The 26,399-nt window shown below is 46.8% G+C and overlaps 1 protein-coding gene across 3 annotated transcripts in view; it reads right to left on the bottom strand.

Moving 5' to 3' along the window:
• Positions 1-26,399, bottom strand: part of GAS7 (growth arrest specific 7) — a 287,340-nt gene that overhangs the window by 250,616 nt on the left and 10,325 nt on the right. For 2 of the 3 annotated variants that reach the window (XM_049861525.1, XM_049861528.1), the window contains exon 1: positions 6,019-7,057. The exons of the other annotated variant lie outside the window; for it this stretch is intronic. The gene's annotated coding sequence lies outside the window, so the exon portion shown is untranslated. Of the gene's footprint in view, positions 1-6,018; positions 7,058-26,399 lie in introns of those variants that run through there. 3 annotated transcript variants of the gene reach the window in all.

Genomic DNA, 26,399 nt, shown 5'->3' with positions numbered 1-26,399 from the left:
AAACAAGAGACAACAAACGACAGCTCTCTACCACAGCAGGGGTCATCCTCATTCCTTCCATATCTGTGGGAAGGAAAGGCCACAGACTTTGAACCTGAGGAGACCTCGGGGTCAGGGTAAGTGAACTGGGAAAGCCCCCTGCAGGCTTGCCTTCCTGCACGGTCCAGCTGACTGACCAACAGTTAACCTCAACAGATCTTGGTTCTTCCACCCAGGGATAAAGTTTTACATTTAAATCAAAAGATCCAATGATAGATGGTGAAGCCAAAAACAAAATGGCCATTTGCCAACTGCTGCACAAAAACGCCCTCTCAGCACTGGAGCAGAATCCTTCCATGGGCGCTAACTCAGAAGGTGTTAACGCTCAGCCAGGCACAGGCCAGAGACCCTCTAGAGCTGCCAGCGAGAGCAGTGACTTGGCTGAGGACATGGTTAAACAACAATGCCTGCTCTGGCAGCGGGGCCTGAGAAGGCAGGCACTCCCGGTGTTTGAGGCACACAGTCTGCATTCAGAGGGCCCTGTGGACGGATTTCAGGGAGGAAAAAAAAATCACATGGAACCTTACTCTCTAGGAGGGAGCAGCGTATTTTACAAACAGTGAGAGCCACTCCTGGCTATCACTTCCTGAATTTATTTGAAGAACTTATTCTTTAAGTTTCCTGGGACCCCTCCACTCCCCCAACTCACTCTTGACAAGTCCTACTAGAAATCCGGTATCTTCTGATTTTTCAAAGAAGAAAGAAGCTCCATCGTCCTAATCCCTTCACCCAGCAAGAACTACCATTAGTACTTTGATATGTCTCCTCCCCGACTGCCTTTTATATATACACACAAATACACACCATTCTGTGAACACAAACTTGGAATTTTATTGTATATGGTATTTTGGAGCCTGCTTTTTTACCTAATATATTGTGAACTAGCTTCTTTAAAGAAACATTTTGCCTACTCTGTTCAATCAGTCAGTGAAAATGATAAACAATAATGACGATAATGTTAAGTTATAATAAAAACAACTTCAAGCACTGTAACCTTTGAAAAATCAGGTGCCCATAACTGAATAAAAAAGATTGGCACGTGGTAAAGCCAGGGCCCAGCCTGCTGTGACCCAGGCCCTGGGACAGCCCCCAGGCAGCCAGTCAAAGGCCCAGGGGCCCGAGGTGCCTCTCACTCACCACCCCATCCAGGCACCTGCGGACAGACTCCGTTCCAAGTAGATCTCCACTCTGACACTGGCTTGCTGTGTGACCTAGACGAGTGATTTCTCCACCCTGCACTTGAGTTTTCTAAGAGCTAGAGTAAAAACCAGTTGCCATCAAGGCAATTCCGACTCACGATGACCCCATGAGTGTCAGAGTAAAACTGTGCTCCATGGGGTCTTCAGTGGCTGAGTTTTCAGAAGCAGACCACCAAGTCTTTCTTCCGGGGCACCTCGGGATGGCTCGAACCTCTAATCTTTTGGTTAGCAGCTGAGCATGCTGACCGTTTGCATCACCCAGGGACTCCACGGCTACAGTGAGGCATGAAAAAATGCTAACCTCATGTTACCGTCCTAAGGATTAAGGCAACAGTGTACCCCATCGGCCTGCTATAGCACCTGAAGCGCGATGGGCACGCAGCCAATGTAGTTGCCCTCCTTTCTCCCTCTACTATTCCAAAGATTTCAGCACATTTCAGGAGGTAGCATATGATCAGGAATTAATGGCACAGAAGGAAGAAGTCCAAGCTGCACTGAAGGCACTAACGAAAAACAAAACTTCAAGAACTGATGGAATGCCAGTTGAGATGTTTCAACGAACACATGCAGCGCCGGATGAGCTCACCCGCCTATGCCAAGGAACTTGGGAGACAGCTACCTGGCCAACCGACTGGAAGAGATCCGTATTTGTGCCTATTCTGAAGAAAGGTGATCCAACAGAACGAAGAAATTAATATCACACACAAGTAAAAAGTTGCTGAAGATCACCCAAAAGTGGCTGCATTCAGCAGAGCTCGATGATGCCTGGCTGCCACCACCAACTGCTCTGACAAGGGTCACAATAGAGGGTCCTGGACAGAGTGGGAGAAAAATACAGAACAAAATTCTAACTCACAAAAAAAGACCAGACTTGCTGGTCTGACAGAGACTGGAGAAACCTCAAGAGTATGGCCTTTTAACTGAAAAATGAAGTCACTCCTGATGTTCACCCTTCAACCAAAGATTAGACAGGCCCGTAAAACAAAAAGAGACTAAATGGGCACACCAACCCACAGACAAGGATGAGAGGGCAGGAGGGACAGGAGAGCTGGTAACGGGGAACCCGAGGTGGAGAAGGGGAGAGTGTTGACATGTCCTGGGGTTGGCAACCGAAGTCACAAAACGGTATGCGACTGTTTAATGAGAAACTAATTTCCTCTGTAAACCCTCATCTAAAGCACATGAAAAAACTAATTAATTTTTTTTTTTAAGCGGTTGCAGCAGTACACCGACAGAGAACTACCAGAAATTCAAGCCAGATTCAGAAGAAGACATGGAACCAGGGATATCACTGCTGATGTCAGACAGATCTAGGCTGAAAGCAGAGAATACCACAAAGATGTATACCTGTGTTTTATTGGCTATGCTAAGGCACTCAGCTGTGTGGATCATAACAAATCATGGATAACACTGAGAAGAATGGGAATTCCAGAACACTTAATTGTGGCTCATGAGGAACCTGTACATAGAACACGATGCAGCCATCTGAACAGAACAACGGGATACTGTGTGGTTTACAAGGTGTGTGTCAAGTTTGTACCCTTTCACCATACCTATTCAATCTGTATGCTGAGCAAATAATCCGAGAAGCCGGACCATATGAAGAAGAATACGGCATCAGAATTGGAGGAAGACTCATTAACAACCTGCATTATGCAGATGACACAACCCTGCTTGCTGAAGGTGAAGAGGGCTTGAAGCACTTATTGATGAAGATCAAAGACCATAGCCTTCAGTATGGATTAGACCTCAACATCAAGAAAACAAAAGTCCTCACAACTGGACCAATAAGCAACATCCTGATAAAGGGAGAAAAGATTGAAATTGTCAAGGATTTCATCTTACTCGGATCCACAATCAACACTCATGGAAGCAGCAGTCAAGAAATCAAACGAAGTATTGCAGTGGGCAAATCTGCTGCAGAAAAACCTCTTTCAAGCATTTAAAAGGCAAATGTGGTACCTTGAGGACTAAGGTGCACCTGAGCCAAGCCACAGTGCTTCAATCTCCTCATATGCATGAGGGAGCTGGACAATGAATGAGGAAGACTGAAGAAGAACGGACACCTTTGAATTACAGCGTTGGTGAAGAACACTGAATATATCACGGACTGCTGGAAGAACGGACAAATCTGTCTTGGAAGAAGTACAGCCAGAATGTTCCTTAGAAGCAAGGACGGCAAGACTTGGTCTCACATACTATAGGCAAGTTATCAGGAGGTATCAGTCTCTGGAGAAGGACACCATGCTTGTAAAGTAGAGCGTCAGCGAAACAGAGGGTTGTCAGCCCTATGACCCAGCCATTCCTTTTCTGCTACCTTCTTCATAAAACAGTCATGAAACATGTGTACATGTGCAAAAGTGAACAATGAAACAGTGTTTTTAATAGCAAAAAAAATAAACAGAAACTTTCAATATGTATCAGTTAGGAATGGGAACTAAGGCTACCTTCAGCCTGTGGAGTACCATACAGCTATAGCTCAGTGGCAGGATTCTTGCCTTCCACTCGGAAGACTCAAGTTCAATTCCCAGCCAGTGCACCTCATGTGCGGCCACTGTCAGTGGAGGCTACGACGCTGAACAGGTTTCAGCAGAGCTTTCAGACTAAGGCAGACAATGAAGAAAGGCCTGGCAATCTACTTCCGAAAACAAGCCAGTGAAAACCTTATGGATCACAATGGCCCAACTCGGAACCAATCACAGGGATGGTGCAGGACCAGGCAGCATTTCATTGCCTTGTGCATGGGGCCCCCATGAGTTGGGGCCAACCCCACAGCAGTTAAAAACAACATAAATAGCCATTAATGGACACATGCTAACAAGAAAATATCTTCAGGATATATTACTGAGTGAAACAAAATGAAGTTAAGAAATGATATATACATTACTGTTATTATTATTATTTTTTAAAGATCTAAATAAAAAAATCATCAGGGTATATTTCCACAGGGGGCTGAGGAAGTAGTCAAAGGGGACTTTAGCCTAATTTTGTGGTTTCTCAAACTTTTTTTCATTATCACCCTCTCTAAGGAGCCTTTATAGACATTTATTTCCCACTCACCCCCCCGCCGGCCCACCACGAGATTTTTAATACCAAAGATATCTGTTTATACACTATGGCCCACAAATGTATGTATTACCTGTATGATTTTTAAAAAACCTTCCCACCTACACTCAGCACCAGGTGAAACCTTCAGGGACAGCATCTCCTCCAAAACTATTATGTCCTGAGCCTAGGTGGGGTTAAGAGAAACGCAAACAGGGCTGCTATGAGTCACACTGGACAACAACTGATAATGTCTGTTTATGTTTATATAAAAAAAAAATTATACTGAAAATGATGCTGATGAGACCAGAAAATACGCATCTCAGTGACAGGAAGCCTTATCTCAGATGTGCCAAGTGTCCCTTAACCAGTCCTGCTGAACTGATTCTGACTCACGACGACCCCGTATGTGTGACAGCAGAACTGCGCTCCACAGGGCTGTGGACCTTACAGAAGCATATCGCCAGGCCCTTCTTCCACAGCACCGCTGGGTGGATTCAAACAGCCAATCTTTGGTTAGCAGCCAAGTGCAAACCATTCGGGCCAGCCAGGGACCTGGCAAGTATCCCTTTCAAACCTTACACATCCATTCATGACCAAAGCCCATTGGTTCAGCCTTCAAAATGTATCCAAAATCCAACCGTGTTAACCACCTTTACATCTACTTCTTCGGTCAAAGGCACCCTCATCTCTCACTTGGATTATTTTAACGGTCTCTTACCTAGTCTCCCTCCTTTCACCCTTGCTCCCCACCACTCCCCACAGTCCATTCCCAACACAGCAGCAGAGCGATCCTTGTAAATGCTGTTAAGCCAGGTCACTCCCCTGCTTAGTGACTCCTCCAACGGCACCTCGTGGCACTTGCAGTAAAAGAGAATTGCTCAAGAGGCTCTCCAGTTGCTCACTGCCCCCATCTCCAACTACTCCCCCCTCCCCAGCCACACACTCACTTTTCTCCCACACAATGACCTCCTCGCTGTCCCCTGAACACTCCAGCTATGCTCAGGCCTCTGGGCTTCTGCACTGGTTTGAATGCTCTTCTCTCGGAAATCCACACCCTTGCTCCCTCATAACTTACAAGGCTTTGCTCAGATGTCCTCTCCTGAGTGAAACCTTTCTGGACCTCTCTCTGTATTACCACATCCTCCACCCGTCTGTCAGTTTGTTGTACTGTGGTGGCTTGAGTGTTGCTACGAGGCTGGAAGCTATGTCACCAGTATTTCAAATACCAGCAGGGTCACCCATAGTGGACAGGTTTCAGCGGAGCTCACGGACTAAGACCAGAAAGAAAGGCCTGGTGATCTACTTCCAAAAATTAGCCAATGAAAACTCTGTGGGTTACAACAGAATATTATCTGATATAGCGCTGGAAGATGAGCCTCTAGGTTGGAAGGCAGTCAAAATACACAGTGGCCGCAACAATGGACTCGAACATGCCAACAATTGTGAAGATCGCACAGGACCAGGCAACGTTTCCTTCTGGAGTGTTTTGCTGGAGCAGGAGTGTTCAGGGACCTTATACATAAGGTCACCATGACTCAGAGCCTACTGATGGCAACTAACAACAGTCACAAAACCACTACATAATTTACTTAGTTTTGTGCTTTTTTGTCCCCCACCCCGCCAGAATATAAACTGTCTGAGGGCAGTAATCTCTGACTCTGTTCATTACTGTATCTCCAGCTTCAAGGGCCGTGCACTCGATAAGCACTTGTCCAATGAACAAACTCCTTACCTTATTAACGTGTCAAAGGTTCCCACGTGAAGAAGTGCCCTGTTCACATTACATCCTATAACCAGAGATTCTCTGGCTCACAGTGAAGGTCTCTGAGATTAAAAATAAAACCCACACATACTATCACCACTGGTCCCTCACTCAACAACCCAAAGGCTAGCAGGCACTTCCTGTGGCGCAGTTAGCCAATATCACTGGTGGTCACATGTTTTCTAAGTTCAGCAAATGGCTGAGGGGTCAGCCAAGAGCAAAAGCCTACCCCCACTGACAGGTACCCATTTTTCTCTGCTATCCTCCCCTGGTGCCCTGGGTGGTGCAAAGGGTCAACACACTCAGCTACTAACCAGAAAGATTAGAGGTTCAAGTCCCCCCAGATGTACCTCAGAAGAAAGCCCTGGCAATCTACTTCTGAAAAATTTGCCACTGGAAACACTACGGAACACAGCTCTACTCCAACACACATGGGATCGCCGGCAACTGGGTTTTTAGCTTTACCAGAGCCACAAAAATCTAGGCTCCATTTGCGCTCCATTCATGGGAAATCCTGACACTTTCTTCATCCCTGAAGTCAGAATCCTTTCCTCTTCTGGTCTGGAAGACAACCAGAGGTGTTGAAATCGAACATCTTGACTGAATTTCCTCTGGGCAAGCTTTCCCTGGGCTTACTCACTCAAACAGCCCGGTCCCTCCTGCCAGACCCAGTCTGAGCCAGACTTTACAGTAACTCAGTCCAAAGCAGGGCTCTGACAGTGAACCGGAATCCCATCCATAGCTGCACTTTCATTCTGAGCTGGCTCCGTGCCTGTCACCAAGTGTGACAACAGTTCCTTAAATCACATGATCTGGTAGCAAAGGAGGAACACACCAATGCAGCACGAAATCAGCTTTCCTTTAAGCTTCTGTGAGGTTTGTCGAGAAGTCAGGAATCTATCTGGCTTGAGTAACAGCAAAGACCACCTGCAACTTTTATGGAACTTCTTCTGGACTTGAAAATTCTAAGATGTTTAAAAAAAAAATCTCAAAAATGAACAAGGTCCAGATGCACTTCCCATCTCCCTAAATAAGTGCTGCCACATGGTTCTTATCTGCTATAAAAACCAGACAGTCTCAGAGAGGGAGACACTGCATCCCAGCAGGAAGCACCGCTGGCTGGCTGTGTGTCCTCAGTAAGTTCCTTAACTTCTCTGAGCCTTAAGTTTCTTTATCTGAGAAATGGACTCCACTCTGCCGGGCTGTTTGATTAGATGAGAAATCCTGGGTGAACGTCCTGGGTGCCCATTACAGCACTAACCAAAGGAAGATGCTATTATTAGATATATTAAGCGCCACAAGGTCCCACCAGGTGCTCCTCGAGAGAAAGGTGCGGCAGTCTGCTTCCAAGGTTTACAGCCTTGGAAACCCTATGGGGCAGTTCTACTCCATCCTATAGGGTCGCCAGGAGTTGGAATCAACCGGATGGCAACGGCTATGTTCAGAATGGGGGCACTGGTGGCTCAGCAGTAGAATTCTTGTCCTCCGTGTGGGAGACCCAGGTTGAATTCTCCGGCAATGTACCTCCTGTGCAGCCACCACTCATCTGAAAATGGAGGCTTGCGTGTTGCTATGATGCGGAACAGGTTTTGGCGCAGCTTCCAGACTAAGATGGACTAGGAAGAAAGGCCTGGTGATCTATGTCCAAAAATCAGCCGATGAAAACGCTATGGGTCACAATGCTCCACTCCACAACCAATCATGGGGCTGGCACAGGACTGGCAGCATTTCATTCTGCTGTGCATGGGGTCACCACGAGACGGGGGCCAACTCGATGGCCCCTAATGACGACAACAACAACCGTGTGCAGAAATCTAGGAGGGGCACCAGGAATGAGCACTATAAGGACAAATAAAAGACAGGCACCACCCTCGCCTTCAAGGAACTTCAACTTGAGCTGAGAAAACAACACGTACAGGACTGCAGAAGGCTCAGCATTTGCCAAGCAACATACAAGAAAAGCACACACCGTCTGCTGCTTTCCCCTAAGCGTCCCTTGGGGCTGCTTGTCTGGATTCTGGTATCTGCCTAAATAGCCATCAAATTGGCTACTACCTGGCCTGCAAAAGGGCTACACACTGTCTGTAAACCAAGCCTGTGAACCCAGGCCAGATAGGACGACACCACCACTGTGGCCCACGCTCTCCCTCCTCAGGGCCAGCCAGGGTGGGCTGCACCCCCTCACCCGCCAATCCTGCCAACCACCTTCCTCTGCAGCCTGTCCTGCCCTTCCCAAGGATGATCCCCGTGACACCAGTCATCTTACTCATTTCCTGCGTGACACTTGGACTGAATCCTCTCTGCTACACTTTCAGGCTGAAAAGAGAGGAAATAAGAAAGGAAGAGGGAATTCAAGCGCAGCAGTAACGAAAGGAGAAAAGAGGAAGGGGGGACAGAAAATCAAACTGACAAATGAGGAACACCAACGACAGTCACACTCCAGCTTAGCAGGGGCTTAAATGCACACTCTGATTCCTGCCTCCCACAACCTTCTGCAGGGCTGAACAAACAAGGCAGGGTGTTTTGCACCCATTTAGGAAATCAGCAAACCAAGGCTGGGCAAAAGCTCAGGGGATGAGCCAGAGCCAGAGCCAGAGGCAGACGGTGAGCCTGTTTTCTGATTTCCAATTACCGCTAACCTGCGCAGTCTCAACAGGCAACAGAAGAGTCAGCACGTGGAGGCAGAGCTGCAGACAGAAAAGGTGGACGGAGAGAAAAAGGAAGAGAAAATCAGACACAGAGTAGGAAGAAAGCGGAATAACCAAGGATGCATGGGCAAGTCACGGGTTTCCCAAAGTCACGGAGCCTCTCTGCAGAGCGGGCCAGGAGTCCTGACTCAGGAAAGGAGGCATTGCCTCTCACATGAGGAGTCCCAGGGTGGCACACACGGTTAAGTATCTGACTACTAACCGAAAGGCTGGCGGTTCAACCCCTCCCCCAGGTGCCTGGTGATCTGCTTCCAAAAGGTCACAGTCCCAGCCTTGAGAACCCTACGGAGTGCAGTTCTATTCTGCACACATGGGGCCACCATGAATCACAATCAATTCGATGGCAACTGGCTTGGTGGGGTTTTTTTGGTCCCTGACACTAGCTGGAAGCTGTAGACAAAGAAAGAACCACCAGCAGTAGCCTAGAAAGGAAACAGGGTTCAGAAAGTTTGCAACGGAGCTGATACGCCTCAAGAAAGACCAGCTGATCCCACTGGGATAGTCCCAACTGCTCAGCACTGACTTTATCTGTCCTTTTTACTGATGGAGTCCCTAGGTGGTGCAAATGCTAGGCTGCTAACCAGAAGGTTGGAGGTCCAAATCTACCCTGAGGTGCCTCAGAAGAAAGGCCTGGCAACATGCTTCCAAAAAATCAGTCTCTGAAAACCCTATGGAGCACAGTTCTACTCTGACACACAAGGACAGTCGCCATGAGTTGGGAGTTGGCTCAGAGGCAACTGGTTTTATTGACTGAATCATTCGTTCCTCAAATACTAAAGTCCTAATTTTGGGCCAGGCACTGCCATAGGTACCTGTATGGGGACACTCAAGTGACCAAGACACCAGTCCTTGCCCTCACTGCGTTAACCCTATGGAGGGTAATATGTTCAAACTCACTGGCCGGTGTGAACTAGTTTAATGTAATCTGCAGCTCAGTCCACCCACGGTAAACAAAAACTAACAGATGAACCTTTCTTCTCTAATGTCTAACACATTTGGTGACTAGGTCGAGATGGGACAAGGAGTGTAGAACCAACGGTAAGTCACCTCATAGACTGAGCTTTAAGGAGAGACCCAGATGAGGAAGACCAGGTATTTTAATTAAAAATTCTGGATTGGGGCTCAGAATGAGGAATTTGACTTCACACCATTGTTTCAGGCAGAATTCATCCAAGAGACACGTACCCCGTTCCTATGCGTGCCACCAGCTGTGCCAGGTCCCTGGTCTCCTGCAGCAAACAAACCAGACACAGGGCTCTGCCCTGGTGGGCTTTACATTCTAATGAAGGAGACACACAATAAGCAAGGTCAGTGAACAAAAGAGACAACTGTTGTTTAGGGTGAGTGTTAAGGAGAAAAACAAGGACAAGCACAATGACCCTGTTTTCTCAAGGTTTCAACCCTAAGTAGAACTATGTAAAGAAGTCCCCAGGCCAAAACCAGGTAAGGGCCCTGAGTGCCCCATCACCCTGGCTGGCTCCTTGGGGCCCGCCACTGCACTGGATGAAGCACAATGTTGTGGAATTATGTTTACCAAAAATGTGTGTCAACTTGACTAGGCTATGGACTCACAGTACTGTGCAGTTGTCCTCCAACTTGTGATCAGATGTGTTGTAAATCCTAACTCTATGACATAAATGAGGCAGGATTAGAGGCAGTTATGTCAATGAGGCAGGACACAATCTACAGGATTAGGCTGTATCTTGACTCAATCTCTTTTGAGACATAAAAGAGAGACCCCATACCACCAAGAAAGAAGAGCCAGGAGAACAGCACATCCTCTGGACCCAGGATCCCTGCACTGAGAAACTCCGAGACCCAAGGGAAGATTGATGACAAGGACCTTCCCCCAGAGCCAACAGAAAGAGAAAGTCTATCCCTGGAGCTGGCACCTTAAATTCAGACTTCTAGCCTCCTAGGCTGTGAGAGAATGAACTTCTATTCGTTAAAGCCACCCATCCATGTCTGGTATTTCTGTTATAGCAGCACTAGATGACTAAGACACTCCCTGTCACTCGCCTGGTTCCGGTGGGCCCATGAGTCTTGTTCAGTCTTGTTCGGTCTCCTTCATGGCTGCACCCCTAGGACCTAGAACACGCCTGGCACCTAGCAGCAGCTCAGCGGAGGGGCAGCGTAGGACAGGAGGCAGTGAAAGTGATGAGATTCTTACTCCACATACTTAAAGCTTGGCTGGGCCAAGAATTTCAACAGCAACCCATTGTGGAGATGGTGCAGGTCCGGGCAGCATTTCATTCTATTGTGCATGGGGTCGTCATGAGTCGAGGTTGACTCAAGAGCAGTAAACAACAACAAAAAAGGAGACGTGCAGGTCGCAGGACGAGGCCTCAGAAGCAAGGTTAAAGGGTCCAGTGGGGAAGGCTGACCACAGCAGAGGGGTGAGAGCTTGGGTCAAGGCCGCCCAGGAGGGCTAGAACAGCTGCGACCAGGAGCATCAAGTCAGACTCCCTCCTCTCTCCTTCCCGCATACCTCTCATCACAGCACGTATTCATCCTCAGCACCCCCATGATTTAAAGCCAAGTTCACATCCACTGTCACCTTGAAAATCCTTGTTATCACCAGGAGGGGTAGGCAGAATGGGTGTTACCAGCCCTTTTGAAGAAACTGAAGGTCAAAGATTTTAAAGTGAATTTTGCAAGATCAAAGGGCCAAGGAGTGGGGGCAGGGGGTGATATCCTACACTTAAACCCAGGGCTCCTGATGGCTGTGCATGGAGCTCTCAGCCCCTCTCCAGGGAGGCAACGGCGGGGAGAGAGGACCACTCCAAAGGATACCTAATCATCTTTCAGCCTCCCACCCCTAGTGTCCTCTCCTGTAGCCCAAAGAGCTTTGTTCCTAAAGACCCAATGGCCTGACTCAAGATGTTTGTGATCTGAGCTGACCTGGCTGTAGCCCTTCACAGTGTCACCCTTTCCAGCCTTGGCCTTCCAGGACCCAAATTTTACCAAGGCCATTCAAGCCAAAACCAGAGCAAGATGTGCCCAGTTCTTTAAGGCAAACTCTCTCTTTATCCTCTTTAACTCACCCATCCACCCAGTAAGCTAGCCATCAAATATTTACTGAGCCAGACTTCACAGATGCCAAGTACTATGTGAGGCCAAAGCAGTTACAAAGATTTACAAAGCAGGTTTCCTGTCCCCAAGGAGCTCAGGTGTGTGGGGGCAACAGTCACAGAAATAAGAAATTGCTGTATAGCATGGAAGTACCATCACAGGAGCACAGGGTAAGTCCTGCAGATGCCAGAAGAAGAAATGCCCAACTCTGCCACCTGGGAGAGATCGAAGGTCACCTGGAATAAAGTGCACATGGGCTGGGTCTGGATGGAGTGACCATTCCTCAGGCAGAAATGAGGGGAGAGGGTCTCCTGGACAGAGGCAGCAGTCTGCACAGAGGCACAGAGGTGTAAAGGTGTGTGCCAGAGGGCACAGTGGTCCTGACGCTGGCAAGAAGCCCGGCTGAGAGTGGAACATGGGAAATGGGAACACGAGGAGACCAGAGAGGGAGGGAAGATTGTTCGTATGCCCAGATAAGGAGCGCCTGGATGCTTTGGGCAGTGGAGAGCCAGTGGACATTTTAAGCAGACGACTTCGCTGGACTGGAGTTTTTGGAAGTCACTGTCGGTAGGCATGTGTAGGCCCACGCCTGGGGTTCCTGGAACAGTGGAAATAAGAGAGATACTAGGGATATTTACTAAGGATGAGGTTAACAGGGAACTTATCCATTCTTGGGTGTTAATGGACTGAAACGTGTCCCTCCTAAATAGCTGCTGGGATTGCAGAGTTTACGCTGGACTACTTTTTTACTAGCCTAAAGGTTGGTGGTTCAAAGCCATCCACTGGCACCACCGAAGAAAGGCCTGGCAATCTGCTTCCACAAAGATTACAGCCAAGACAATCCTATGGAGCAGTTCTACTCCGTAGCACACGGCATCACCATGAATCGGAATCAACTCAAGGGCAGACGACTTTTTTTTTTCATACCTGTGGATGTAATCCTGTTTGTGAAAAGGGTTTTCTTTGTTATGTTAATGAGGCCCTATCAGTGTAGGGTGTGTCCTAATCCTACTGACTGCTGAGTTATAAGGAGAGCGGAGACTCACAGCTGAGTACCAACTGCGGAAGAAAGAGCACCGGTGAAGATCGCCAAGGCGCCAAGGAACGCTGGAGCTACAGGACCTTCCCAGAGCCAACAGAGAGAGCACCTTACCCTATAGCTCATGCCCTGAATTCAGACTTCTAGCCTCCTGAACCGTGAGGAAATAAATTTCTATTCTTTAAAATCACCCACTTGCGGTGTTCCTGTCATAGCAGCGATAGTAAGACACTGGGGGATGTCTGTTACCTTCAAACCGTGGGCCTCCAGCCTTCTCCTTGGGGTACAGCCTCTAAGAACGATGAGGAACCCAGGCAGAGGTGATGCTGTGATCGCCAATCACACCAGCTGTGGGTCCGCACTGTAACCCTTTCCATCTTGCCTGCACCTCCCATCTGTCCTCATTTGCAAGAGACCTGCAGCTGTGGCTGAATATATATATAGTCCTGATGATTCGCAGTGAAACATAATTTACACCTTCTTCTCACAGAAATCATTTCCCAAGACTAATAATAAAGCAGACCAGCCACCCAGAGTAATAGCGCACCCCAGCCACCCCGGCGAGCGGTGCTGAAGCGCACCACGGTGGCGTGATTTGCGTGTGGCACCAGCCCAGGAGCAAGGCTGACAGCAGAGAGGACGGCAGAACTGAGCATCATGTATGTAATACTGTGCTTTTCAACGCTGCCCCACAGAGCCACAGGCTTTCCTGAAGAAGTCCCCTGAAGTCATTCAGAAAATAAAAGCAGTGATCGAGGGCCTGGCCACAGCCAGGGTGAGAGTGGCAGGAAGAACTGCTCTGGGTCCACTAGAGGAGAGCAGGTCTGGGAGACCCGGAGATTTCAGACAAGCCCTGCCTCCCTTTCCTCTCATTCATGCCCCAGCATCCCTGTCTGTCTGGGCCAGTGGCAGAGTCACGGGCACTGCAGCCCTCCTGGAGGCCTGGAAATGCCTTGGCCAAGCCCTTGCCCAACATCTCTTCTGCTGGCAGGACCCCCAAACCAAAAAAAAACTCATTGCCATGGAGCTGACCTTGACTCACGGTGATCCCAGAGTAGAACTGTGCTCCATAAGGTTTCCAGTGGTTGATTTTCAGAAGTGGATAACCAGGCCTTTCCTCTGAAGTGCCCTGGGTGAATTTGAACCTCCAACCTTTTGATTGGTAGATGAGCTTTTAACTGTTTGAGTCACCCAGGGACCTGGCAGGATCTCCACCCCCAAACATACTGGGAATGGCTCCACACAGAGGCCTCGCTCTGCAAAGATGAGGAAGAGCCATGACCATCTCTTCATTCCAGCTGTTTTCTCCTGGCGGCCACGCCCATGATAGGGCTCCTCAAGGGCGTATATAGGTCCTGCCACATAGCTCTCTGCATGAAGGTCCATAAACACCAGCTCACTATGTCTGATCCCAAATCTGTAATCATCTTGCATTAGTTTTCTGGCTAGAGGGGCAAGGGGCAAGCAACCCCCCTTGGAAGGGTCGCATCTCTAATGCCTGTTATTCAAAGCAGGGAAGACCCTCTCTGCCCTCTTCTCTGGGCAGGCTGTTCCCTGGCTAACGGAGCTGTCACAAAGGATGAGCAGAGATCCTTACAGGTGTCATCTTGAAGGACTAGACTAAAGGTCACGGTAGGCAGGGCATAGGGCACAGGGAGAGCTCCCCATTTCTGCTGTTACTGGTGTTAGCTGCCGTTGAGTCAGCCCCCGACTCACGGTGACCCCCTTGCACCACGGAATGAAATGCCACCCAGTCCTGTTCCCCCATGATCCACTGGGTTTTCATCGGGTGCTTTCCAGAAGTGGACAGTCAGGCCTTTCTTCCTAGCCTGTCTTAGTCTGGAAGCTCCACTGAGTCCTATTCAGCATCAAAGCAACACTCAAGCCTCCACCAACAGACAGATGGAGGCCGCGCATGAGGTGCACTGGCTGGGAATCAAACCCTCGTCTCCACAGAAGGCAAAAGATTTCCACCACTGCCCCCAGCCTACTCGTGTGGTACCCTCCTTCTCCCAGAGAACCTATAGCTCCTCCCTATAATGGGTGCTCAAAAGCTGAGACTGGTTGGCTGAAAGAATAAATCAGCTCCCCTCTGCCATGTCACAAACATATCAACTTGAAAATATCTATAGGTCCTGTGATTGCAGATGACAGGAGAGCATTCACGCGCATGCTGACCAGCGATCTACCCGTGGGCAGGGAGATACTTCAGAGCCCCTGGATACAATCTTCTTCAGAAAATATGTGTTTACAGGCTGGTTTATCTGTCATATGCTCTAGGATATGATTCACCTTAATTACTGAGCTCTGGTCAAGATTCTAATCTTGGTCACATTTTATCACAAGCCAAGGAGGGTGGGGATGGAAAGAGAATCAGACCTTGAGGTTTTTAAAAAAGAATTTCTGGCTTAAGTTTATAACCCAAATAAAACACGGCAAACCTGAGATCCAGACAAGGGCCACATCTTCCTTGAGCAAAACATATCTTCACTGACAATGCTAAACCAGCTGCTCGTGTGTCAACTCCAAGGGACCCCCGCCCCCGATGTGTACAAAGCAGAATGGCACTCCATGGGGTTTTCAAGGCTGCTGCCTTTTGGAAGCGAATAGCCAGGCCTTTCTTCCAAGGCACCTCTGGGTGGATTCGAATCGCCAACCTTTCAGTTAGTAGCCAACCACTTAACCATTTACACCACCCAGGTACCACCTGACAAGGCCAAACCTGACAAAAAGGTACCTGGAAGAACCAAGACGGAAACTGAGTTAAGGTAAGAGTGGCCAAGAGAAAAACAAAGTCACCGTCAAAGTGATGAGAAACAAGAAATAATAATGGCAGCCACCACCACTTACTAAGCTTGTACACTCTCTGCTGAGCCTTTAAACGAGATGCTTTCACAAGGACCCTCTGATGTGGGCGTTTTTATCCCTGTTTTAGAGATGTAGAAACCGAGGTCTGCTTAAGTTAAGCCATGAGTCCAAAGTTCCCTACAGCCAGCATTCTGACCAGCATTCTGACCAGCATTAAACACCCATGTGCTTCACCATTTCACCCAACTGCCTCCCAGTGAACTCTGAGGGGAAAGCCGCCATAACTTAAAACGCTCCCACGCAAGGAGTAACCTACTCATCAAGTCAGTCCCATGGAAAACTGGTTTCCTCAGTCCCTGTTTTTCTCTCCAGCAGGCAATAATAATGGTTTGCTGCCCTTTAATACAAGGTGACAGCCCTACTTGATGGAATCCGAGTTATTTGCCCTGCAGCGGGGTGTTCTGATCTGAGCCACACACACTCCCCATGTTCATTAAACGGCAGGCAGGGTAGAACAGAGACTCTGTAAGAGTGTCACTCTGCAAACTCTTCATTTTTACTGACCTTTAAAAAGAAACCAAACCTATTGCCGTCGAGTCGATTCCGACTGATAGCGACCCTATAGGACAGAGTAGAACTGCCCCATAGAGTTTCCAAGGAGCATCTGGTAGATTCGAACTGCCGACCCTTTGGTTAGCAGCCGTAGCACTTAACCACTATGCCACCAGGGCTTCCTTACTCACCTTTAGATGAAGGTTTATAGAATAAACTAGTTTCTTATCAAACAGTACACACATTGTTGTAGGACATTGGTTAACAACCTCACAACATGTCTACATTCCCTTCTCAACCCTGGGTTCCCTATTACCAGCCTTCCTGTTCCCTCCTACTTTCTAGTCCCTGCCCCAGGGCTGCTGTGCCCCTTTAGTCTTGTTTTGGTCCTTGGGCCTGTTCAATTTTTGGCTGAAAGATGAACCTCAGGAGTGACCTCATCACTGAGCTGAAAGGGTGTCTGGGGCTATGCTCTCAGGGTTTCTCCAGTCTCTATCAGGCCAGTCTACAAGCTCTTTATTGCCATTTTTTCCCCAGGTGAAGCCAAATAACTACCATGGGTAACAAACCCAGAACTGTATATTCGTTGGCACCATAATCTAAATGGCTGAACTCCGTTCCTTCCTTCTTTTATTGAGTACAAATAGCTGGTCATGTGCTAAGGGCTGAATCTATAAAGATCAGGGACCCTACCCTTGACCTTGAGGACTCAACAACATAGTGGTGGCAACAGACAAGTCCAATACAGTGGAGTGATGCTGAGAAGTCTACAATAAGAGCAGAGGGGAGTGGTATCAGAAGACCCTTGCCAGGAAATTACACCCAAGGCCAAGAAACAAATACAAGCTCACCTGGCTGAAAAGAAAAGGGACAACAATAAAAGACAAACCACCCAATTTAAAGATGGGCAGAGGATTTGAACAGACATTTCTCCAATAATATACAAATAGCCGAAAAGCACAAGATGGTCAAAATCCTTAGCCATCAAGGAAACGCAAACCAAAACCACAGTGGGATGCCACTTCACACCCCCTAGGGTGGCTGTAATCAAAGACAGGCAGTAAGAATTGCTGGCAAGGATGAAAAGAAAATGGAACTTGCATACATAGCTGGTAAGATTGTACAATGGTACAGCCACCCTGGAAAACAATTTCTCAGTTCCTCAAATTGTTAAATAGAGTTACCAGGTTGCCCAACAATTTCATTCCTATGTATAAACGCACCCAAGAAGACTGAAAACATACGCCCACATAAAAAATGTACATGAACACTCATAAAGCCATTATTCGTAAGAGCCAAAAAGTACAAAGTAGCCAAATATCCATCAACTGATGAACGGATGCACAAAACGTGGTCTAGCCGTACGGTGGAATGTGAGATACGGCCATAAAGAGGAATGAACTACTGACAGATGCTATGACACGAATGAATTCTGAAAACATGCTAAGTGAAATAAGCCAGACACAGAAGGCCACATATCGTCCCATGCCATTTAGATGAGACGCCCAGGATAAGGAAAACTACAAAACAGAAAGTAGATTAGTGGTTGCCCAGGGTTGGAGAGGTTAGGGGGAAATGGGATGACTGCCGGTGAGTGTAGCGTTTCGTTATGGGGTGATAAAAATGTTCTACAATTTTCGTAATGGTCGCACAACTGCGACTATAATAAAATCTCCTAAACCGCGCGCTTTAAATGGTTTGTGAATTATATCTCAAAAATAAAGCAGTTAAAAAGAAAAGTGGATGGGCTAAAAGAAAGGATGGGGAGAAAGGTTACTTCAGGGGGAAGACGCAGCGAGTGCAAGGCAACAGAAGCAAGAGAAAGCAAAGCTGTGTCCAAGAATTAGGCAGTTCAATGGGATTCCCATACTGTCATCCATCCATGCGAGGAAATGGCCAAAAACGCAGGTGAGGAGGCAGGCAGAGGCCAGGTCACAGAGGCCCCTGTAAAAAAAGCTATGGGACATTATACGGTAATGGCAGTGAGAAACCTAGGAAAGTTTTAAGCAGAAGAGTTCATCAAACTGGCTAGAAAAATCCCTGCAGCACCACTATGGGGAAGGGCCATCACAGAGGGGTAGGACCCAAGGCCATTTCTGTCAGGGGTTCACAGCAGGAATCTAGGCAGGAGGAGAGAGAGGCTTACTCCAGGGAAGGGCAGACGTGAGGGTCCCAGGAGGAGCTGTGGGAGATGCAAGCTGTGACTCGACCACCATCTCCAGGTTCTACCATCTCCAGGCCCCAGAGCATCAAATCAGAATTAGACTCTGGGCCCCATAGCAACACTCTAAGAAGGGAATTTCCATCCAGCTCCTTGAAACAAATCTTTCCTTTGCTCCAGGAATAAGCAAAGACAAAAAGAAATGCTTCAGTCATTTAGCATTCTCTTGCAGTTCACCCCTCCCTTTTCCTCATCGCAAGAAGAGGTTCTTCAGGAGTGACCTGGCAGCCAGAGGCCAATCAGGCCCAAGTAAGAAGCAATTAACACTAATTAGCCCAGCCAGAAATTCAAGCCAGGTTCATAAGAGGACACAGACCAAGAGATACCATTACTGATGTCCGATGGATTTGTCTGAAAGCAGAGAACACCAGAAAGCTGTTTACCTGTGTTTTACTGACTATGCAAAGGCACTCAACTGTGTGATCATAACAAATTATGGATAACATTGTGAAGAATGGGAATTCCAGAACACTTAATTGTGCTCATGAGGAACCTGTACATAGACCAACAGGCAGTCATTTGAACAGAACAAGGGGATACTGTGCAGTTTAAAGTCAGGAAAGGTGTGCTTCAGGGTTGTATCTTTTCACCATCCTTATTCAGTTTGTATGCTGAGCAAATAATCTGAGAAGCTGGACTATATGAAGAAGAACAGGGGCATCAGGATTTGAGAAAGACTCATTAACAACCTGTCATGCAGATGACACAACCCTGCTTGCTGAAAGTGAAGAGGACTTGAAGCACTTACTGATGAAGATCAAAGACTACAGCCTTCAGTATGGATTACACCTCAACATAAAGAAAACAAAAGTCCTCACAACTGGACCAGTAAGTAACAATCATGATAAATGGAGAAAATATTGAAGTTGTCAAGGATTTCATCTTACTTGGATCCACAATGAATGCCCATGGAAGCAGTGGTCAAGAAATCAAATGACACAAATCTGCTGCAAAAGACATCTTTAAAGTGTTAAAAAAAAAAAAAAAAGCTGTCACATTGAGGACTAAGGTGCGCCTGACCCAAGCCATAGTATTTTCAATTGTCTCATATGCGGTAAAAACTGGACAAGGAATAATGAAGACTGAAGAAGTTATGCCTTGAATTATGGTGCTGGCGAAGAATATTGACTATACCATGGACTGCCAGAAGAACGAACAAATCTTGGAGGGAGTACAGCCAGGATGCTCCTCAGAAGGGAGGATGAAGAGACTGTGTCCCACATACTTCGGACATGTCAGGAGGGACTAGTCCCTGGAGAAGGACATCATCCTTGGTAGAGGGTCAGTGAAATAGAGGAAGACCCTCAACGAGACAGACCGACACAGTGGCTGCAACAATGGGCTCAAGCTTAACAAGGATTGTGAGAACGGCGCAGGCCCAGGCGGTGCTTCCTTCTGGTGCACATGAGGTTCCTACATACAACACTGGAATCGACTCGACGGCACCTAACAACAACAACAGCCCGGCCTGGGCAGCAACAACCATTATGCTATTGTCTCCAATAAACTGGAAACGGTCAGCTGCAGCTTCACTTGCTTTATGTAGTGGGACCTGTGTCCTGAAAAAAAAAAAAAACTGAAAACAAGCGCTCCAAAGCCTTGTACCCGGTGTGGCCATAAGACCAGCAGCATCAGCGTCTCCAGGGTGTTTTTAGAAATGAAGTCTCAGACCCCGCCCCAGTCACAATCTGCATTCAGATAAGATTGAGTGATTTGTGCACTGGAGTCAGAAGGCTTTGGCCACATGCTGCAGCCAGCCAATCTTGATGAGGGGGGCCCGTGACAAGGCTCTCTTCCACCCCAGCAACCTCAGCTGAGCCCCAGTTAACAAGCACTTTCCACATTCAAATACCATCACCACAGCCCGAGGAAGTGAAAAGCCCCGTTTACAGTGTGGAGTTCCTGGGTGGTGCAAACAGTTAAGATCCTTGGCTGCTAACTGAAAGGTTGGAGGTTCAAGTCCACCCAGAGATGCTTCGGAAGAAAGGCCTGGAAATCTACTTCTGAAAAATCAGCCACTGGAAACTCTACGGAGCACAGCTCTACTCTGACACGCACAGGGTTGCCATAGGTTGGATGCTGACTCGGGCAGCTGAATACAAAGTATAAACAACAGTCCAGGCTCTCCCCTGCCCAGGTCCTCCCGATCCTCACAGGCACCCCGTGAAACTTCGATTCTGCAGCTTGCCTAGTGTCACAGAGCCAGCAGTGCTGAGTCAGGATCTGAACACAGACCTGCCACTGCCCTCTGCCCACCCAGACAGAGGGAAGTTCTGCTCGCCCCTGCCTGCAATGGTTTGAGCAGTCCACGCTGAGGGCAGCAGCAAGGCTCAGTCTCCCATTCCAGCTACAAACCAGGCCACAGAGCCAGCACGCCCTTGGAACTAGAACATTGTTTCAAGGTATGTAGGCCACATACCCACTGGGTGTCTTTACTGACACAGCTGGCATCTGCCATCCATCATGGTTAATGCTGCAGCCCAAACCATGTGCCTGTCACGCTCATTTCAAACCCAGCACCCCCACCCCAGCCTTTCTACCAACTGAAGCCTGCCCTTCCTCCAGAGCCAGGCTCCTGCCCAGGACAGCCTTCCAGACCCCTCAGCTTGTGATCAAAGGACCTACCTGGGCAGACAGGAATACCAGCCTCCTTGCCCTACCTTTTCACCACCACCCCACCTCCATCTTCAGATCACATACACTCAAAGTGTGGAGTCAGTGAGACACAAAAGGCCATATGTCGGATGATTGCACCTATAGGAAATACCTTGAATAGGGAAAGGCATACAGACCAAAGTTCAGTGGTTACCAGGGGCTGGGAAGAGGGGTGAATGGGAGCTTCAGCTAAAGGAAGGGGACTGAGTTTCTGTCTGGGGTGATATAAACCATCTGGAAATGGCCAGTGGTGATGGCAGCACAGCAGGGCAACTATAATTAACGTCACTGAATCCCACACTTAAACACAGTTAAATTGGCAACCTTTGTTATACATATATTTCAACACAAGAACGTTAAAGGTTCATAGGATTGTCAGAAATAAATACATATAAATACACATACATATGTTTATATGTATATATCAGTCTGAGAAGAAATACATCTCGAATGCTCTTTAGAAATGAGGATGGCAAGACTTCAGAAGCTCGCTTACTCCGGACATATCACTGGAAAGACCCATCGCTAAAACAGGATATTATGTTTGGGAAAGTAAAGGGTCAGCAAAAAGGAGGGAAACCCTCAATGAGATGGACTGACACAAGAGCTGCGACAATGGACTCAAACATAACAACGATCACGAAGATGGCGCAGGACCAGGCAATATTTTGTCCTGTTACACGCAGGGTCGTTATGAGTTGGGACCGTTCAACAGCCACTAGCAGCATATGTATGTACGCATATTAATATATATATATATACCTGAGTCCTAAGCCTGTGTGCTTTCCTTCAGTCCGAGGAGCCTCACATACTCCACTGGGGGAAAAAAGTAAACTGAATTCAATCTAAGTCTAGTATCTAATTATGACCTGCAAACAAACTTAAAAATCACTTAGGATACTCAATCGCCTTGCTTCTCAAATAGTGGCCCACAGACCAGCAATCTCAGCATCCCCTAGTTAAAAATGCAGTCTTAGGCCCCACCTCATGCCACTGAATCAGAAGCCCCATTACAACAAGAGCCCCAGGTGATCCGCACGCACATTAATGTTTGAGAAGCACTGATCTAATACCACGTACAATAATGTTGTCCACGTAGGTTGTCAGGTGCCTACACTAGAGGTTCCCAGGTATTCAGAGCCTTATTTGTAATATAATAATACTGGGCTGAGTACCAAGCTTAAAAAAAAAAAAAAAACAAACCCAAAACCAAACACATTGCTGTCGGGTAGGCTCCGACTCATAGCAACCCTACAGGACAGAGTAAAACTGCCTAATAGGGTTTCCAAGGAGTGGCTGGTGGATTTGAACTGCCGACCTTTTGGTTAGTAGCCTGAGTTCTTACCCACTGCGCTACTGGGACTCCAAATTACTGGATTTTATCTTGAGCATGTTCTTGGTTATCCAATACTCAACACTGGTTGTATTTTCCACTCTAAGCACAACAAAGGCTTGTACTATTTATCAATAAAACAATGCTAAAGTTAGAATAGTAGACTGACACTAAATTCAAAGTTCAGGTTTCCTATTTTTATTTCTAAGTTACATTACCAGTCAAAGGCAAGTGCCTCAGCGACACTCTTCCGTGTTGTTGTTGTTGTTAGGAGCAGTGAAGCCAGTTCTGACTCATAGCGACCCTATGAACAGAACGAAACACTACCCGGTCCTGCACTATCCTCCCAATCGTTGCTATGTTTGAGCCCACTGATGAAGCCACTGTGTCAGTCCATCCCATTAAGGGCCTTCCTCTTTTTTTGCTGACCCTCTACTTTACCAAGAATGATGTCCCTCTCCAGGGACTGGTCCCTTCTGATAACATGTCCAAAGTATGTGAGATGAAGTCTCACCATCCTCACTTCTAAAGAGCAGCTTCCAAGACAAATTTGTTCGTTCTTCTGGCAGTCTGTGGTATATTCAATGTTCTTCACCAACACAATTCAAAGGTCTCAATTTTTCAGTCTTCCTTATTTATTCATTGTCCAGCTTTCACATGCAAATGAGGCAACTGAAAATACCATGGCTTGGGTCAGGCACACCTTAGTCCTCAAAGTGACATCTTTGTTTTTTAACACTTTAAAGAGGTCTTTTGCAGCAGACTGGCCCAAAGCAATGTGTTGTCTGTTTTCTTGACTGTTGCTCCCATGGGTGTTGATTGTGGATCCAAGTAAAATGAAATCCTTGACAACTTCAATCTTTTCTTCGTGAGCAACTGCTAAAGCAGGATCCTCTCTCATGATTAAATTAGGAAAAGAGCTCATTTCTGCAGAATTTTAAAAATATTGTCTCTAAAGGATTTTTAAAACTTAGCTTCCGTTGCCTAACCCTGGAGTTCTCCATGCTGTTGACAGGCAAGAGAGAAGCGGGGATGAAGTAAGGCATCTGAGAAAGAACAACCAGGCTAAATTTCAACAGAACAAGTGTAAAAATCAAGTCTCTTCAAGAGCTCACCAAATGCTCACCTCAGGTCCATGTCTTGGCTGTATCTGCTGAGCAGCATGACAGGCAAGACAGTGGTTGCTCTGACATCCTGGGTCCTAGAGTGTTTTGTAGCCCCAAGCCAACTGGGAACAGCCTTGTAGCATGCGCAAGATAAACTATGTTGTTTTAACCACTGAGATTTGGGGATTGTTTGTTAAGGCAGCATATCCTAACCCATACTGACTGATACAGCACAGATACTCCCAATGCCGCCATTTTCAGAACATTTCCGTTACTCCTCATTGGGAACTGGTCAGGCTCGTTACTTGTGATTGGACTTCTTTTTAATGCTGAACAGTACTACTTAACTCAGTTACCCTCTTCACTCATCAAACTTCATTCCAACACCCATCTTATTTTTTTCCTTTCCCTTATTTTCTCCTTTCCACAGATTTCCTCACATGCTTATTATTCTTTTATCTCTTTGTACCATATGCTTTCTGGTAAGCTGCCTTAAAGCTTCTCTGCAACAAGGTGATAGACAGATAGTCACACGCACAGACACACCAGACTTGGCTTCAAATGAATTTTGGCTGTTTCCAAAAAATCAGATCCATTCTTCAAAGGAAAAAATTTGCTGTTACTGATGATTTCAAAAGAATGTGGCCCAGGGCCTGGGCCAGTGTGTTTTTCCGCAACCTGTTCTTCCTACAAAGGATACTGATGGAATGTGTGGGGCACGCAGTTCCCGCATCTAGAATGAATTCATTCCTGGACACACCATATCTTTTAGCCTCGCTGTAAGGAGAAATCCAAATTACGCCAACCAACTATATAAGACATTTAGCATCATGGACCACAATTTTTTCTTTTTAAAATTCAGCTTTAACATGGTTATTGAGCTCCTTCTGCATGTCCGACCTTGTACTAAGCATAGGTGAACCTTACTTTAACCAGTTCATCCTGGTGCACATTTAGGTTGTGGCCAATTTTCCAGTATTAGAAACAGTGTGGTGCTGGGCGTTCTGAGGCTTACTGCCTGCCTATCCAACGCTTTCTGAGGCTGAACTTTCAGAAGGAGAACTCCTGGGTCAGAGAGCATGTACACAGTTTGGCCTTTTAGGATATGCTGCCAAATTTCTATTTAGGGAGCCAATGAAAATTCTCCTACACCTTTGCCAGTACTCATTCTTTGCGTATGCACACGTGCATGTGTACATTTTCACTTTAAAGCTATCTTTTTTAATTTGCAATTCTTTGATTACTGGTGAGAATGAGTGTGTTGATGCCTTTATATATCTTTTATTACAAATTATCTATCCAAATTCTTTGCCCAATCTTACACTGATGCATCTGCTTTTTTTTTTTTTTTAAATATAATTTATAAAAGCACTTTCTGTATTAAGGACATTAACTTTTTCCCAATTTTATTTGCCTTTTAATGAATTTTTTAAGGACGATGTCTCTGGTGGCAGAATGAAGGACTGACAGCTGGGAAAATACAGGAGCTGAGTACATTGCAACTGACCTGCAAGAGGTGAGGCCCCTCACTTCCCAAATTCAAAGCATGGGGAAGTCCTCTTGGGCCAACTTGCAAAACACATTCTGAGCCCATTGAATTCTCACCATCTCCACTTCTGCCACCAGGGTCTGAGCCTGAATGATTTCCGCTTCTAAGTAGAGTCCTTGTTTTCCTCTCTGGCTTCCTCCTACAATCCATGAGCTTTCTAAAACAATCAGAATGTGCCACACCCATAGATAAAACCAAAGGCTTTCCACTACCATTAGGAGAAATCCAACCCTCAGGTTGGGTACAAGGCCCCACAGCACCTGTTACCTCCTTCCCTCTCCATCATGTCTCCGGCCTCTTCTGCCCTTGCTCACCGCTTGCTAACCATCCTGGAATAGTTTACTTCTTCCAAATATATCAAATACAATCCCTCCTCAGGGTGATTTTCATATGCAGTTGTCTGCTTCAAATTATTTTCCTCCTGATACATAGCTGACTCTGCTGCACCATTCAGGTCTCTGCTTAAATATCACCTCCTTGGAGAAGTCTTACTGAATATTGACTCTACTGTGGATGGCCAAAAGAATGAACACATCAGTCTTAAAAGAAATACAACCAGAATGCTCCTTAGAGGGAAGGATGGTGAGACTTTGGCTTGCTTACTTTGGACACATCATCAGGAAACAGCAATTGCTAGAAAAAGACAACATGTTTGGTAAAGTGGAGGGCCAGCGTAACGAGGGAAAACCTCAATGTGATGGACTGCCACAACCCCGGAGACTCAACCACACCAATGATCACGAAGGTGATTCGGGACTGGGCAACGTTACATTCCGTTGTACACGGGGTCACCATGAGTAGGAACCAATTTGACAGCAACTAACAATATCAAAGAAGCCTTTTCCAACCACCTATTAGAAGCCCTCCACCACACCCCCACTCTACCACAGTATCCTGCTTTATTGACCCCTTAACACTTACCACCATCTGAAACTATCTTATTTTTGCTAGTTTTACCACCCCATCACTAGAAGGTAAGCGACATTTCTATCTTCTTCTGTACCTTACCTTTAGCACCTTTACAACAGTGCTCACAACCATCATTAGGACTCAATCAGGGATTGCTGAATGCATGAAGAACCAACGCTTTGATCAGAGATCAGCAAACTATGTAGAGTCTGACAGCTAAGAACTATTTTTCCAAAACAAACTAAAAGAAAAATAATACCCCATGACACATGAAAAATATGACATTCGTGTATCAATGTCCATAAACCCAAAAAACCAAACCCACTGCCATCAAGTTGATTCTGCTAAATAAAGTTTTATTGTAACACAACCACACATGGCTGCTTTCACACAATAGAA

This window comes from Elephas maximus, chromosome 19 (genome assembly GCF_024166365.1).
Source record: "Elephas maximus indicus isolate mEleMax1 chromosome 19, mEleMax1 primary haplotype, whole genome shotgun sequence".
Classification (NCBI taxonomy): domain Eukaryota; kingdom Metazoa; phylum Chordata; class Mammalia; order Proboscidea; family Elephantidae; genus Elephas; species Elephas maximus.
Note: the sequence above shows the minus strand (reverse complement) of the source record. Positions and strands in the feature narration are given on the sequence as shown.